General features: G+C 38.7%; 1 protein-coding gene across 20 annotated transcripts in view; it reads left to right on the plus strand.

The window, feature by feature from the left end:
• DLG2 (discs large MAGUK scaffold protein 2) overlaps positions 1-17,595 on the plus strand; it is a 1,588,988-nt gene that overhangs the window by 1,322,380 nt on the left and 249,013 nt on the right. The window lies entirely within an intron of this gene.

Here is a 17,595-nt window from a genome sequence, read left to right on the forward strand (position 1 = left end):
TCAATCGTATTATCTTGATCATTAAAAATATCCATATCTACTTAAATTTGTCTTCATTATTTGCTTCTGTTTTTATTTTACAGCTTTAACAATACCAAATTGAGAAAAAGATAGTTTTGAATAAAACCACAATCTGCTTTATTCAGCTAGATACAAAATTTTAGCATATCATAAATTACTTTGGCCCTAGTGTTTAAAAGTGGGCATTCTTCACAAAATGCTATTCATTTAAAGAAGAATAATAGCCAATGAGAAACATTTGTAAATACAGCTTTCTTTTCTTTCCTTTTTGATGTACTAAACTACATTTTATTTTGTTGTTTTATTTTCTGTTTTGTTCTCTTATTTTCTCTGATTTCAATTCTCTGTTTCCTTGCTCCTGCATTTTTGCAGGTTACTTCAACATTTTTAGAATTCCATTTTGAGGACACCTGGGTGGTTCAATCATTGGGAGTCTGCCTTCGGCTTAGGTCATGATCCCAGAGTCCTGGGATCAGTCCCAGCAGTGTTAGGCTCCCTGCTCAGCAGGAAGCCTGCTTCTCCCTCTGCCACAAACCCCTGCTTGTGTTCATCTCTCACTGTCTCTCTCTCTCTCTCTCTCTCAGTCAAATAAATAAATAAAATCTTAAAAAAAATTCCGTTTTGATTTAGCCATAGTGTTTCTGATGATCTCACGTAGTATAGCTTTTTATTGTTTGTCCTATATATTACATTTTACATATAATGTATATAGATGAAGATACAGTTATAGATATATAGTCAAAGTCAAAAAAATTTCCCTTCATCTACCAGAGCAGTGTCAGAGGAAGCTTCCTGAAACATAAGATTTAAATAAGATCCAGAGTCTTATAATACTCCAGTGTCCACATTAAAATAAAAAAGTGTCAACATCTTAATAATTTAAGTACAGAAACTTTACCTCCCTTTATATCCTTTACCTTCCCATTTATAGTATAATTGTCTTAACTATTTCCACTACATACAAGAACCACATTAAACATTGTTATAATTTTTATCCGAATGTCAAAAATAATTTAGAAAACTCAGGAAAAGGAAAGTCTATCGTATTTACCCTTACCTTTGTTCTTACCAAGTTCAGGATCCTTCTTTTGTCATTACCTCCTTTTTTTATTTTTTTTTTTTTAATGATTCATTGGCTTTTAGTGTATTCAGTTGTAGATCTGCTACCAGTCTTCAAAAAGTAATCCCCTAACCTTAGCTGTCATCCTTCCAAACCTTCCATCTACCCCAGCCCTGGGCAACCAATAATCTGCTTTCTGTTTCTACAGATTCGCTTATTCTGGATATTACATGTAAATGAAATCTTGCAATTTGTGGTCCTCTGGGACTGGCTTCTGATTAGTAAACTTTTTTTTTTTTTTAAAGATGTTATTTATTTATTTGTCAGAGAGAGAGAGAACTCATGCACAAGCAGGGGGAGCAGCAGGCAGAGAGAGACGCAGGTTCCTCATTGAACAAGGAGGCTGATGCAGGACTTGATTCCAGCACCCTGGGATCATGACCCCAGCCAAAGGCAGAGCTTAACCAACTGAGCCTCCCAGGTATCCTCAATTAGAGAAGTTTTTCAGTCATTCCTCTAAGCGAAGTCCACAGGACTTCTGCGACCCCACTGTCTTTCTCTACTCCTTCTAGCACTCAGTCACCGTGAACGTTGTCATGGCTCCACATGGCCCTGAGGCTCTGTTCATCTTTTCTCACTCTATTGTATCTCTCTTATTCAGATAGGAAAGTTTCTGTTGTTTTCATTATTGTTTTTAAATGTTTTATCAGTGTATGATTGACATACAAGATGTTGTATATAGTTAATATATACAACTCAATGAATTTCTAATGTTTTATCTTCAAGTTCCCTTTGAAGTTTATCTTCAAGTTAGCAGTCTCTCCCTTCTGCTGTTGAGCTCATCCATTGAGTTTTTCATTTCTGTCATTGTGTATTTTAATTGAAAAATGTCCATCAGTTTTGCTTTCTGTCATCTGTTTTTCCGCCGAGATTTTCTATTTTTTTCATGTGTTTTAAGTATGTTTGTAATTGCTTAATTAAACAATGAAGCCCAGTGAAGTTCAGTGGTCACTTTAAATCCTGATCAGAAAATTCTGACATCTGTATCATCGCAGTGTTAGTGTCTGTTGTCTTTTCTCATTCATTCATTTCTCATTCATTTAAGACCTTCCTGGTTCTTGATAAGACAAATGATTTTTGGCTGAAATCAGACATTTGGAGTATTTAAGACTCTGCATCTTATTTAAATCTTATGTTTTAGGAAGACTCCCCTGACCTTGCTCTGGTAGTTGAAGGGGAACTTCATTAGTTCCAGGAATATATGGAGTCTAGGATCTCCTCTTGAGCCTCCAAAATGGGTGAGAATAGGAGCTCAGGACCAACCTCCACCCCAAGGCCTCCTTTGTTGGAGTTTGGATACCTCATTACTGCCCAGAGTGGATGAAAGTCCAATCTTGCCACCTGGTCTCCATGATACCGCAGGCTCCACTTAACACCCACTGGGGATGAAAATGTGTTTGTTTTCAGTGTTTGTTGCTGATGATGATGGTAGGGCTTCAGGCTTTTCTGTGGTATTTGACTGGAGTACAACTGTGATTGTCTAAGTTTTGTTTTGCTAGACTGCTGCTTTCTGCGTCCTTTGACTAGTGAGTGCAAGATTTGAGAAGCTTTTTTTTTTCTTGCTCTTGTTGCCTTTCTTGGGTTGCTGGCTTTTCCAGCACCCACCATAGAATGTACACTGCAGTAAGAGAACCCAGGGTATCCAATACTGCCTATGGGTCCTGAAGTCCCTTGCCAGTCTGCCTCTTTCTCTCCACATTTCAGGGTCTTCTTCTGTTTGCTTTATATGTAACATCCAGGATTATTAGTTTTAATCACAGGGAGGGAAGGGGAAAATAAGTCTATTCCATCTTTCTGGGGAAACCTCATTTGGATTTAAATTACAATTCCCTGATGAGGGAGGAAGTTGAGTCTGAACTCTTTTTCATATGTTTATCAGTCATTTGAATATTCTTGATTGTTTCTATTGAGTTATCTTTTTCTTATTGATTTGTTGGAGTACTTTATATTTTCTGTATCAGCTCTCTGTTAGCTACAGGTTGCTGTGGCTTACTTACCCTTTCATTTTCTTGGCAATATATTTTGAGAAACAAATTTCTATCTTAATACAAGCAAATTTGTCAACTTTTTTTTTCTTTATGGTTAGTGGTTTTGTGCATAAACATTTACCTTCATTAACATCATAAAGTTATTATATTCTACAAGCTATGTTGTTTTACCTTTCAAATTTAGATCTACAATCCACTTGAAATAGACTGAATAATTTGACTTAAAACTCAATTCATATTTTTCCCTACCAATCCTGAATGTGTTTAATTTTTAATTCTCTTAGGGGAGGAAAATAATCTTTCCTTCTACCCTTCCAAGTTCTCAGCTGGGCCTCCTGTAATAAAAACAGATTAACAAAAGAAAAGCACAAAAATTTATTTAATATGCTTTATCTGACATGAGACCCTTCTTAAGGAAATGAAGACTGGAAGAAGTTGCTAAACAGAAACATTTTATGCTAGGTTTGACGAGAAATGGCAATTTGTGGAAAGATGTGATATGACAAAAAAATGTATGAGCTAGATATAGTAAATTGAGGGAAATTTAGAAAGGCTTATTTATTCATGTTCCTCTTTGTCTCCTCCTCTGTCTTCAGAAATAAGGATGTTTCTTTCTCCAGGTATAGGGAGGACACCTCTCACATGAGGGTCTTAAAATCTGCTTCTGGGAAGGTCCGAGGGTCCTTCTTGAGTCCTTCCAGAAAGTGCCATTTTCTGAACCCTGTCTTTTGCTATATGGCATTTTTTTTCCTAAATTATTCTTATTAACATATAATGTATTATTTGTCCCAGGGGTACAGTTCTGTGAATTATCAATTATCAGGTTTACACATTTCACAGCCTCACCATAGCCCATACCCTCCCCAATGTCCATAAACCAGCCACCCTATCCCTACACCCCATCCCCCAGCAGTTTTTTTATGAGATTAAGAGTGTCTTATGGTTTGTCTCCCTCCCGATCCCACCTTGCTTCATTTCTTCCTTCCCTACTTCCCAAACCCCTTCTCTGCCTCTCAAATTCCTCATATCAGAGAGATCGTGTGATAATTGTCTTTCTCTGATTGACTTATTTTGCTCAACATAATACCCTCTAGTTATATGGCATATTTCTAATAACAACTTCCTATCCACAGAAAAGATAAGCAAAATTTGGGTCCTTATTAAAGAATAAAAATTCATATTTATTATTAGGTTTAATATCTGTCAAATACTTTGACCAATATAACCAGTGAATCCCTGTATAGTACAAAAGATCCTTATGGCCACTTTCCAGCAAAATGCTGTGAAGTTTCTACAGTTCAGATCCTCTTGACTTGGACCACACAAATGAATGGGGCATACACAGAAGAAAAACAGCACAGCAAAAGTCCACATATTGAATATTGCAAGGTTTGATTTCAGATTTTTAAGAGAAAATATATAATATAGATAGAAGCATTACTCTTTATTTTTCTGACATGTGCACTATTTTGTACAGGCCCGGAGCTGTGCTCCACCAGCCCGCTAGCACTTTGCAGCTCACTACTACAAACTGTGGGTAACTTTTAGAGGATTTTGAGTAATTTTTGTATACTGAAAGTCCCCCTGATAGTAATGAGAAAGATGGATCAGAGTAAAGTCAGGAGGTTATGTCATGTTCTAGGTGAGAGAAAATGAGGGTATGTTGCCATGCAGCCAGAGAACTACTGAAGAAGTAGACTTAACAAGACTTCATCATTAGGATATGATGCCCAGTTATTTGGGGGGATAGGGAACCTCTGAGGAGAGCAGATTTCAGAAGGTTGAGGAAGGTGATGACAACTTTAGTGAGAGCTAATGACTTAGAATTCTGTCCCTCTTTGTAGAGAGCATAGGTTCCCAGACTGACCCTAACTCCTGCTTTGAGCAGAAAGAAAGTGGGACCAAATCCAAATTATTTCCAAGATTTTCTGCCTAATGCTCTTAGGAAAACACAGCCAACCCAGCTGCACTGTCTTAGACAGGTACATTTCATATGAACACATAAGTAATGTGTTCATTTGGTGAACGACCTTCAGGGCTTGCTAAGCCTACCTTCTTTAAAATGTTAATAGGTCGGGGTTGGGGTGGGGGTGGTGTGGGTCTTGGCTATGTGCTGCACATCACATCATCTCCAAGCAGCCTAAATCGGTAAATTATAGCATTAATGTGCACAGTAAGTAGTTTGCTAATGTGGGTTCTGGTAAACATTGTAATGGTAGCTGGCTGGGGTTAAAGAGCAGAAGGATATAATTTGTGATGGTGTATGTTTAAACCCCATGGAAAACAGACTCTTTGGAATCTGAACTTGATCTGAACTTCCTTTCTCACAGAAGGATCAGGAGGAAGAGATTTGGTATCATCACTGACCCTTTTCCATAGACTGCTCAATGCCAGCCTCTAACTCCCTCTATCATCTTCCTCTGCATATGGAGCTGCTGACAGCACAAAGCAAAGGGACACACATAGAAGTGAAGAATAAAAAAGGACAGTATCACTATAGGACACTGTAAGACATGGAACGCATAGGATACTGTAGGACGTTTTGTGGGACAGCATCACTAGAAGAAGAGAAGATGGGGAAATTCAGAGTCCAGAAGAACACTTCAAGAACCAATTCAGTTCACCTAACCATTTAGAGACCTGTTATCTATCCAACACGACAGTATAGAAGATGTATTTAAGACCAGTGGGTAGGTGTTTTAGGGAAGTCTGTTTCAACTCACAATAAAAAATAATTTTCTCATCTATGGAATTATTCAAAAACAAAAAGAACTGTCCTGTTTTATAGTGAGGGCTCCATAATGTAAGTATGAAAACAGGATTGTTTGAGTAGAGACCATTATATTGGATGCAGTTGGACTAGTTGCCCTCTAAGTAACCATTTCAAATACAAGACTCTGAGCAAAGTCTTCATTTAAAATAGAGCTGCTTTCAGTAACCCTGGTCTTCCGGTTAGGGAGGTGTGGTTAGAGATACTAAGCTCATCTCCTCTCCCCACTCTCCTTTTGCCCATGTCATCAACACAGAAAATGGAACAAAGATGGATGAGGTGCTTTATGTTCCAGAAAGGGGAGAAACTTCCCAGAGATGAGCCAGCTGGAGTCCTCAGAGGAGGACTGTGAAGAATCAGGGAACAGAAAAGAAAGAAAGATCCCTGAGGTCTTCTGAATGATTGCATATTCAGTTGTGTTGACATATTTAAGACCATGTACATAAAACACCCAGAGATTAAAGATCACTGAATTTGACTTCTAAAAATTGTCTATAAACTGTTACTAAACAATCTTCTTTATAAAGTAAATGGCCGCCCTCTTTATTCTCTTGGCTCTAGAAACAACAACAGCAAACAATTTCCTGGGAACTCACCAACTGCTGGCCACTGCTTAAAGTGCTATAAGCAGATTAATGTGCATAATCCTCATAACAGCCTTATGAAGTCATGCTAAGGACTGAATTGTGCCCCCTTAAATTCATATATTGAAGTCCTAACTCCCAATGTGGTAGTATTAGAGAAGGGGCTTGGGAGATAATTAGGCTTAGAAGAGGTCATGAGAGTAGGGCCCCCCATGATGGGATTAGTGTCTTCATAAGATGAGACCCCAGAGAGCTTTCTCTTCCCACATACACACGCTGAGGAAAAGGCATGTGAGCAGCCAGGGAGCAGGCAGCCGTCTGCAAGCCAGAAGAGGGCTCTCACCAGATCTCGACCACACTGGCATCCTGATCTCGAGCTCCTAGCCTCTAGAACTAGGATTGAACAGATTTCTGTTGTTTCAGCTCCCCACTTTGCTTGCAGCCCAAGCCAACTAATACAGGTCGGTACTGTTACTATTCTTTTTCACTTGAGAAAACTGAAGGATGAGAGGTTAAGTATCTTGGCCAAAACAGCACACCAGTAATTGAGGAACAGGGATTCAAATCCAGACAGGCTACATCCAGAGTCTTTGCTCTTTACCACAGTGATCTACTGCCAACTTGTAATATAATGTGTACTTACACCTTTACTGTGTTTCCCAATGCATTTCACAAACTAATCATTCTTTACAACACTGTGGTGTAGATAGAGCAGACATTACTGTCCTATTTTTATAGATGAGAAAATTGGCAGATTAGGTGGAATGGCCAAGGTGAAAGCTCCAGAGACCAAGAGAACCAAGAATAGATGAAAGATAGCTAGTAATTTTCTGAACTAAATTGCTGGAAAGTCTTGAGATCACATATATACAACACCTAGAATGCTGCCTTATATGAAGAAAGTACTAAATAAATTATTGAATGTCAAAGGAATGGATCAAAATATAACTTGAAACCCCAAAGTCGCAGCAGTACTATTTTAAAGAATCTGTTATTCCTAATTATGAATTTAATTATTCATCTATTCATTGTTCAGTTAATCATTCACTTAACAGCTATCTAGATTAACAGCTTGACTATGGACCAAGCAAGCATACAGTTCCATTTCTTCTCCTTTTCCATTCAGTGTTCCCTGAGACAGTGTACTTTGTAGTACCTTGCCATCGAATATATTGTTACTTGAAATACATCTTAAGTAGAAAATAAGTCTTTTAAATCCAAGAGAAAGGGGGAGTTTTAAAAGCATAGATCCAAGAGCGGAGGACAACTTCTGCCATTAATCAAAGCATGGTTAAAAAAAAAATAGGATCCATCAATATGAAATTTCATTTCTTGACAAATCCTCTCATCTTTTTTGGTCTGGTTAATTGATTTTTTTTCCACTCTATCCACTTTTTCTTCATGAAAATTTGTATTTTCAATAGGAAATTGTAGGAGTAGAGTAAAAACTAATCCCATTACAATTTTACCTGTTAAAGGAGTCATATAAAGTGTATTCCATCCCACACCCAAAATCCGAGAGGTAAAGAATCTTAACCCGAATCACTGTGGCATCTCTCTTCTAAGCTTTCTTGTTCTAAATCTTATTCTTGGGCTGCCTGGGTGGCTCAGCCATTAAGTGTCTGCCTTTGGCTCAGGTCATGGTCCTAGTGTCCTGGGAACGAGCCCTGCATTGGGCTCCCTGCTCAGCAGGAAGCCTGCTTCTCCTTCTCAGACTCCCCTTCCTTGTGTCCCCCCTCTCCCTGTCTCTCTCTGTCAAATAAATAAATAAAATCTTTTAAATAAAAAATAAATCTTATTCTTGAAAAGGCACCCTTTCCATGGCCTGATTTGTTTATTTACATTCCTCTAAGGAAGTGTGGGTTTGGGGGCTCAAAAATGTGATTCAACACTTAATTACAAAGTGAGATTTTGTACTTCTCTTTTATTTCACCTAATAAAATGATGCTTGAGATGGACTTCTGTTTTTCGAGTTATGTAGGTATCTTGAAATTGTACCACCCACAGTGTCCCAAATTCTGTCGTGCACAGATGCTCAGTAAATTGAACACCATCTATAGAGAAGTAATTAGCCAGCATCAGGGTGCATTGGAATCACTTTGCTCTACTCTGATTTACCCTTACATTGTTGTCTTCTCAGCATCATGAGCTAAACATAGCTGTTCTTCAAGTTCGGTTGCTTTTTCCCCTCCTTCTCCCTTTTGTCTTCTCCTCTCTTCTCTCTCTCCTTCACCTTCTCCTCCTCCTCCTCCTGCCACTTCCTCCTCATCCCCTCCTCTCCCCCGCTCCTTCTTTTTCTTCTTCTTTGCAATACTTTAGTTGAACAGGCACTTTAGAAAGTAACTACATTTTCAAAATGAGATGAAACAAAACAGGAGCAAATCATATGCATAATTGATTTTTGTTACTGGGATGTTTCAGCCTCTCTTTTATTTATTTACCCGTGCCATATGCAGAAAGAAATAGGACCTTTGTGAATACCATTGGTAACTAAAAAGTCAAATGCCGGTCAAACAGATAAATATCCAATCTTCAAAATAAATAAATGTCCAATCATCCCGAAGAAAGGGGTTCCAAAATGTCTGTCTTTGCAAGAGACCTCTGTACCTGAAAACACCTATCAGAATAGTTGTATAAAGTTGCCCTCCTTTGGTTGGTCCATTTGGCTAATTAGTGAGTATGTTGAGTTTTAAGAAGAATAAGAATAAAAACAAACATTTATATAGTATTATATTCTCCTTTGAGGACACTGACAGAACATCTAAGTATTCTGGCATAGGGTACATGGCTAGACAGTGTAAGAGCTGAGACTTGAACTTGAACTGTCCAAGTATATTTGCTAATCTTGATTAGTCAACCATTTCATCTCCTGGACCTCAGTCTTTTTGTCTGTGAAATGAGTGGATCTCAAATTTGGGGGCCTTTGTCTACTCAGAAAGGGTAAAACACCCTATGTCTCATTTGCCCCAATCACTGTCAAGTTCTAGTGGCAAACAAGCTGGTAACAAAGAATGTGACTGTAAAAACAAATCATGGGTGTGGGGAGGGTTATGTTCGCATATGTTTACACAATAGGGATATATTTATACTTAGAGATGATTTATCTTTAAGAGAACATGTGTCTTGAAACCTAATTATGGGAAAAGATTAGGTCAAAATATAGCTAATTAATGTAAACTATGTATCATTAAGAGTTAATAGAATTATTAATAACAAATAGAAGGGATGATGGTAAACCTAAGCTAAATTTATAAATTAAAAGCAACAATGGTAGTAAATGACAATGATGACCAATTGAAGAAAACGATGATGTAGTAGCTTGCTCCCAAATTTTAGGATTTCTACCTCTCTGCCTGTGCCATAGAAGTTGTGTGACATAGCCAACGACCATATGGCAGCGAGCCTTTCTAGAGCAATACCAAATTAAAGTCCTTAATAAACTCTCTAGCAACATGCTTATTTAAGTAACAAATTAACAATCCCCAATTCACTTAGTAGTTGCTAGTCAGCTGCTCTTGGTCCCGTTTGAAAACAAATATAAAATGAATTAAAAACAAATATGAGGGGCACCTGGGTGGCTCAGTGGGTTGGGCCTCTGCCTTCGGCTCAGGTCGTGATTCCAGGGTTCTGGGATAGCGTCCCGCATAGGGCTCTCTGCTCAGCAGGGAGCCTGCCCCCCCTTTCTCTGCCTGACTCTCTGCCTACTTGTGATCTCTCTCTCTGTCAAATAAATAAATAAAATCTTTTAAAAAATATATGAAATTACAAGTGATTTATCTAAAAGAGCCAAAGAGAGTACGTGGTGTGATTGTGATGCCCTCACCTTCCATTCCTCTTGTGAAACCCCAGCTCACAATAAGAAACATATTTACTTTAAAATTCAGGACACACGTGCACAAAACCTCTTACTATATTGGTGTAGTTTGAGCCCTACATCAAGACGCCAGGACAAGCAGCTGAGTAGAAGCTAATTCCTAAGTTAAATTCTGCACACCTTGTGTGATGCCCTTACTGTGTGTGGGCAGACAAATATGTATATTTATATGTAATTTAATTTAAAAATTAAAACTTCAAGCACTGGGCACCTAGGTGGCTCAGTGGGTTAAAGCCTCTGCCTTCGGCTCAGATCATCCTGGGATTGAGCCCCACGTCAGGCTCTCTGCTCAGAAGGGTAACTTCTTCCCCACCCTCACCCCCCCACCCCCCACCCCCGCCTGCCTCTCTGCATACTTGCGATTTCTCTCTGTCAAGTAAATAAATAAAATCTTTTTTAAATTTTTCAAAAAAAACCCCACAAAACTTCATGAACTAATATTCTTGAACTCTGTGCAAAGCCTTCTGATATTTTCTACTCTTTTTTTTTTTAAAGAAAAATATTGGTCATGATATATAATCAGTTGGTTTCACAAACCTCTTATGGGTTGTGATTTACAATTTGAAAAACACTACTCTCAAAGAATGTTGCCCAGATACATGTTCACTGTGACCTCCAAAAATAGCATGGGAGCTTCTTCTGTCTTAGAGATCTAAAGTTAGATCTTTTCCTCTTTACACACAAACTAAAGCACATTCCTTGGATGAATATGTTTGAAATTGTGGGTTATAAGAAAAGATGGCAGGAATTGGGGATGGTGAGCCTGGAGGAAAGAAGTGATGGCAGTGGAGGGGAGAAAGAGGCCAAGAAAGTAAGTGGCAGTCCTCAGTATTTCAGTGGCTACCAGGGTAACCAGGTATTGGAGGGACTGGGCATTTATCTCTCACCTTTCAGGATGGATAGTCAGCCTGATGTAGGAAGGGTGTTATGGTTCGAAGCTGACAGCAAAGAAAGAATTCTTGAGACGACTTTGATGCAAATAGGTGGTTTTATTAAAACATAGGAACAGGAACCATGGGCAGAAGGAGCTGCTGGGGTCATGGGGAGTGGACCATTTTATGCCTTCAAATTGGGAAGGCTTTAAAGAGATAGCATAAGTCTATAAGGAATTTTGGAAGCAAGGTTTCTAGGACCTTGAGAGGCTAGCTGTTGTTGGGGAAAGGTCATTTATTACCATCTAATAAAACCTTAATCATGAGACCCTTCAGATGTATATGGTGGACCATAGGCTTGGGGGATGATTACCAACATGTATCTGGGGGCAGGCTGGTAGAGATAAAGGAAGTTTTCAAAAGACTTTTTTATATGTTAAAGTAGTCTTACAGAATCCTAAGGGGGCAGGGGAGGGAGGTTAGTCCAGGATTGCCTTTTGCCCTTAGCAAAGTGTCAACATCAAGGCAGTTGAATCTCTAGAGGAGTATCATCCTGCCCACTTCAAGGACTTGTCAATGGTCTGTAGGTAGTAAGGAAATTCAATAATATCTCTTCTGCCTTTGTTTCCCACATAAAGCCTACTGAACATTTATTGAGGACCAGCTACTTGCCAGCTTCTGTGCTAGAGAGGACCAATAGAAATATCATAGCAAATACAGTCAGATAATCTTCATGCAAAGAAACTACACTTTTCCAGTTAATGAGACAGTCAAGTCTGCCTGATAACTAATGCAAATCTTTACTTATGATCCACAGTATTGAGAGATGATGAATTTTGTTAAGTTCTATTGATGGCTTTAGTGACTCTTAAAGCCCCTGTTTATCAAGGTATTTGATGTCAGTTTCTGAGTGTTTCTATGTATTCGGTTTCATGCAGAAAATGGATCAGTTATAGAGAAGGAGACGCCATCAGAAGGCGAGCTGCAAGCTTGCAAACACAGCCAAAACTTGTCCCACGGCTGCCTCTCCCATATTCTGCTCCCCAGATAAAACAGGAAACCATCTCAACTTTAAAGGAGACTTTTTAGAATTCTAGCTTTAGACACTTTTTTCCTGAGGAAAAAAATCATTAAGCTTACTTTTATTTTAGATTATTCCATTTGCAAGCACACAGGATCATGAATACATAAATCTTTTCAATTTCTCACAAAGTCTGAGTAATGCAGTCTTGGTTTTATTGCCTTTGGGCTGTCACCAATCTCTTTTAAACTTTAAAAGAAATCCACTAGAACTTGTTCGTGATCCCCTTCATAGTACTTCAAAATTCAAAATTCAGTGTTAAAGCTTTTATGGGGTTACTTGTGAGTTTAGTATTACATGTTCAAGTGATAGGAAACATATGTTGGTTCGATATAAAATGGATTTTCAAAGTATAAAACCTACCCTGGTAGTAAGAATTTGCCCAGTGTGAGAGACAGTCAAGAATAGTCCAAGTTCAGCAGGCGTTTGGTTGGAGTGAGGAAGATGTTACACAGAATTACCCTTGAGCTCCCTACAACCTTGAAATTGTATGTTTTGCTTAAATGGTGATTTCACCCACCATTACTGGATTCTTTTCCAAAAAAGAGCTTTCTATCCCTGCCTTCTGGAATCACATCCCAAAATACAAAATGACTTTTTCCTTAAATGAATGCATCTTTAAAGAATCACTTAGATTGGGTGCCTGGGTGGCTCAGTGGGTTAAGCCTCTGCCTTCGGCTCAGGTCATGATCTCAGAGTTCTGGGATTGAGTCCCGCATAGGGCTCTCTGCTCGGCAGGGAGCCTGCTTCCTCCTCTCTCTCTCTCTATGCCTACTTGTGATCTCTCTCTGTCAAATAAATAAAATCTTTAAAAAAAAAAAAAAAAGAATCACTTAGATCTAAATTACTCAGTAAGTGCTATTTGGTCTCTTCTGACAACATTGCCAGAGCAAGGTCAAAATTATAAATAATAATAACAAGTTACTAGTAATAATAATTACTAATAGTAAGTATCAAATAATAACAAAGTACTAATAACATCAGTAATTGGTTTTAAATAGCTAAAATTTATTGACTGTTGTGTGGCAGATGCTAGGCTAAGTGCTTTAAAGACACTAATTTAATGACAACTCTATCAGGTGGTACATTCTTTTTCTCATTTATTGGGTAAGAAAGTGGAGACAGCACCTAGATGAGGCAGAACTGGACTGTAAAGTCACAGTATATTAACTCCAACGAATACACTCATAACTACTAGTTTATTCATAATGACTATTATGTAAGTGTTTCTGACCCTTGCTAATGTCTGTTGAGTCATCTGAATTATTTGGCAATATCATAAATGTAATAGCTTAAGCATCCAGTCTTAAATGTTGAAATATTATGTCATAAACTTTCAACAAAGAGAAAATGGTTAAATAATTTATAATACATGTCTTCACTAAAGTTTTAAGGAACCATTAAAATGCTCTAGACAAAGAACTTTTAGAACACAGGAAAATGTGTGCAGTTATAGAAAATGCAATAGTAAAGTGCAAATTTTTTTGTGTACGGTATGACCTCAGTTTTCTTAAAAAAAATCCATGGAAGGAAATCACTAAAATACAATGATTGGCCTCAGATGGTAAGATCTGTTTTGTTCAAATATTTGTTTCTTTAAAAAAACTTCTTTTTCCATAATGAATTTGCATTGTTTCTATGATTTAAAGAAAAAAGTTAGTTTTGTTTTATTTTTGGTTCTATAAAGCTATTTAATTGTCTCATACAAGTTGCATGGTTTCTGATTTGACATTATGATATGTAAAGTATCATGCTCTCCCTTCTTAAATGAAGATATAGTTGAATAGTCAGCTGTTCATTTAGCAGTTAATCAATCTGTATAGAAATGGGCAACACAGCTTCACTGTAAAGCATCTGATCACTAACGTGTATAAAGTCTCCTGATTTTACTTTACCCAGAATGAAGTCTAAAAGCCTGGAAGTTCCATCTAATTGCCTACCACTGAGTTCCTTATCAGCAGCACTGAGAGCAGTGATCTGGTATTTTTTGAGCTCACAGAGGATAGTGAAGACTGGTTAGGCTGGTTTGGAGAACTTAAGGCAAAGTGATATGATTTATAGTCAGTTTTGGCAATTCCTGCTAAACATAATCTGTCCCCAGGTCCCAGGGTGTCAGTGCTAGGCCTCAGGGGCTGAGGAAGCATAATTCCTTTATGACCAGGTATGATTAACCTGAGGAGCTTTGGGATGTTTCATTTTTAGGAAAGCTTGGGCTATCCCAACTCAGAGGTTGTTATTGTTGACATGTGTTTGGAAAACTCCACCCACCTCTTTTGTTGATTCATTCATTGTCACTTAAGTGCCACTGGGAACTTCTGCCACTTAAGGTCCCCTTTCCCCTTTTTGGCTTTGGATCTGAGTGGAAACTATGTAGCATCAGACTTTGTATTTAGAATCATTTGCAGAATAACTTTTAATACTACCCTTTATGGCACTGAGTGAATAAGACTAGGGCAAAAAATTTGAGCCTTCTAACTTGATCTGTAAGAAAGATGTACATACTGGGTGGCTCAGTGGGTTAAGCCGCTGCCTTCGGCTCAGGTCATGATCTCAGGGTCCTGGGATCGAGTCCCGCATCGGGCTCTCTGCTCAGCAGGGAGCCTGCTTCCTCCTCTCTCTCTGCCTGCCTCTCTGCCTACTTGTGATCTCTGTCTGTCAAATAAATAAATAAAATCTTTAAAAAAAAAAAAAAAGAAAAAAAAAAAGAAAGATGTACATACTAGAGTGGTAACTGTTCCTAACCTAGCCCTGTCTAAAATACCTTATTCAGAGATCTTCATTGTAGAGTACCTTAGAAGCTACCTACCTGCAAGTCACAATGTTCATTCCTGCATTATAGAAGGAAAGAATAGAAATGAAGGCAACAACATTCTACCGACCTTAATTTATTCCTGGGCAAGTAACTGTAGAGCACTACTTTGCCATCACTGATACACAGGCTCTGAAGTCCTCATTCCCTTCATGTTTAAGTTCATTCAAGTGGAAGAACCAGATGGGTTCCCAGGAACTAAATCTCTTTCATAGAGGAGGAGTCTGTGATTCAGGCTTAAACCAAGGGTGTTGCCATTATGACATAGGCCATTACCGAAAGGAAGGCAGGTTTGGCTCCTTGCCTCAGAGCTGTCAGATGTGCCCAGGGATTTGTGCTGTCTTTCGTGTTTTAGTAAAGCCAGGCCATCAGAAATGCTTCCTTGGATCATACCAGTGGTAACTTCAGGTGAAGAAGGATCTAAAATATTAGAGGGTGATATGAGAAATTCTGCAATAAGGCATAGGCAGAAAGAGCAGGTTTGTCATTTACTCCATCTGTGAAGTTCAGGAAGATTCCCAGAGGCAGCAGTGTTTGAATGTGCCTTAGAAGAATGTATGAAGTGAGTGGATGGAAGGGAAGAAAGAGCTTTCTGTGAAAAGTCACGAATTTTCATGGAAGAAGACAGTGAAAAGAGAGGCTAACAGAAGAACAAGTTTGTGAAGCAGTAACGTGCTTCACTAAGAGAAAATGCTGGTCTGAGATAAGACTGGCATTTGTGGGCATGAAGAGAGGTTTCATCTCAGGTGTCATTACTGTCTTTTTCAAGAAGCCAAAGGGGCAGTGGTTCCAAGATGCCTGGAGACAGAGAAAGAGGATACTTGATGAAAACTGCTCAAAGCACTCTTTTCTTTAAGACCGATGTGATGTCTTCCAGGATCCTCAATAACCACTTGCTCTAGGGATCAGCTCCCACGTGTGACTGACTGACTTCAAAATGGTGGTCAAATACTTATACTTAATAGAGACACGATCTGTGATTGTTCAGCTCTCATCCTTCTGGGAGGTTTCATTGATTATCTGTCTTCCTGCTTAGACTCTCAGCTCCTGCCTCAGGGACTCCTCTGATTTCATCTTGCTCCCTTGTCCTACAGAACTGTGATTGGCAGGTTCAACAGCTAATTGTAAAACAAATCAGGAGAATACTGCCTTTTTTTTTTTTTTTTTTTTAGATTTTATTTATTTATTTGATAGATAGCGATCACAAGTAGGCAAAGAGAGAGGAGGAAGCAGGCTCCCCACTGAGCAAAGAGACCAATGCAGGGCTGATCCCAGGATCCTGGGATCATGACCTGAGCCTAAGGCAGAGGCTTTAACCCACTGAGCCACCCAGGCATCCCAGGAGAATACTGCTCTTAAAGAACATTCATTTATTTTTGACTTTTCTTCCAAATGTTTTTGTATGTGGAGGGGGAGAAATCCACACTGAGAAAGGCCCTCCCACACCCATGGGTGAGATTTAAGTGGACCCTGTTTAGTTTCATGACCCAACCTAAAACCTCTGAGACTCTCACAGCTTTCAAACCCGTCGGGGTAGCCGTTCTGTCAAGACTTCTTAAAAGTGTTAGTGATAATTCCATTTTATCCCTGAAAACCACTTTGAACATCTTTTAAATCTTCAAGCAATTGAGCAGATTCAACCCCTCAGTTCTGTTTTCCTAGTGATAATTTGTTTCTGATGAATACACTTACAGCAGGTTTTTTAAATTAAACATTTACACTGAAATGCCTCCCCATCTTAGGTGAGCTTGATTGATTCTTATTTGAGTTTTTAAAACCATCATTGGATTTTCTAGCTTGGGCACTTTAAGTCTGCCATAGGAAATGACAGGGAAAAAAAGTGGATGGTTTCCATGGCCACCACACGGCTGACTGAGGGAGAAACAGACAGGGTAGGGGAACGAACAGCGCCATACTAAACTGAACTGCAATAATGATCAGTAGTTCAGAGAGGAAATTTAAGCGTCTGGGCTCCACTTAGCAACAATCAATCGATCAATACATGAACAGCAATATCTGCACTGTGGCTTCACATTTATATCCTGTACCTATAAAATACCCAAACAAAAAGGAAATTGCAACATATATAAAAATTAAGTCATTAAGCACATTTGAAAAACACTTCTAGGTTAGAATAAAAATAATAAAAATTATCCTAATTTCCAAAGTTTAGCTATTCCTCCTGAAATACCAAGAAAAACTTTCAACAGCAAGGTCTTGAGCTTAGTTAGCATTAGGACTCTTTTTTTAGTTAAAACGGAATGCGAAAGGGGTTGAGTTCTCAGATTGGAGGGACCTCGTTTCTTGACTTGGTGTTGCCACACAAAGAGGTAGAGGGTGAATTTGCTTCCTTAAACCCTCTCTTTCTATTCTTTCCACCTAAAGGCTCACTGAGGCAGGCATTTCCTGGCCCAGGGGAGCCGGCAGACTCCTGCCTGCTAACCTAAGACTGGACCTAAGCAAAGAACTTTGTTTA

This window comes from Mustela lutreola, chromosome 1, assembly GCF_030435805.1.
Source record: "Mustela lutreola isolate mMusLut2 chromosome 1, mMusLut2.pri, whole genome shotgun sequence".
Taxonomy (NCBI): Eukaryota; Metazoa; Chordata; class Mammalia; order Carnivora; family Mustelidae; genus Mustela; species Mustela lutreola.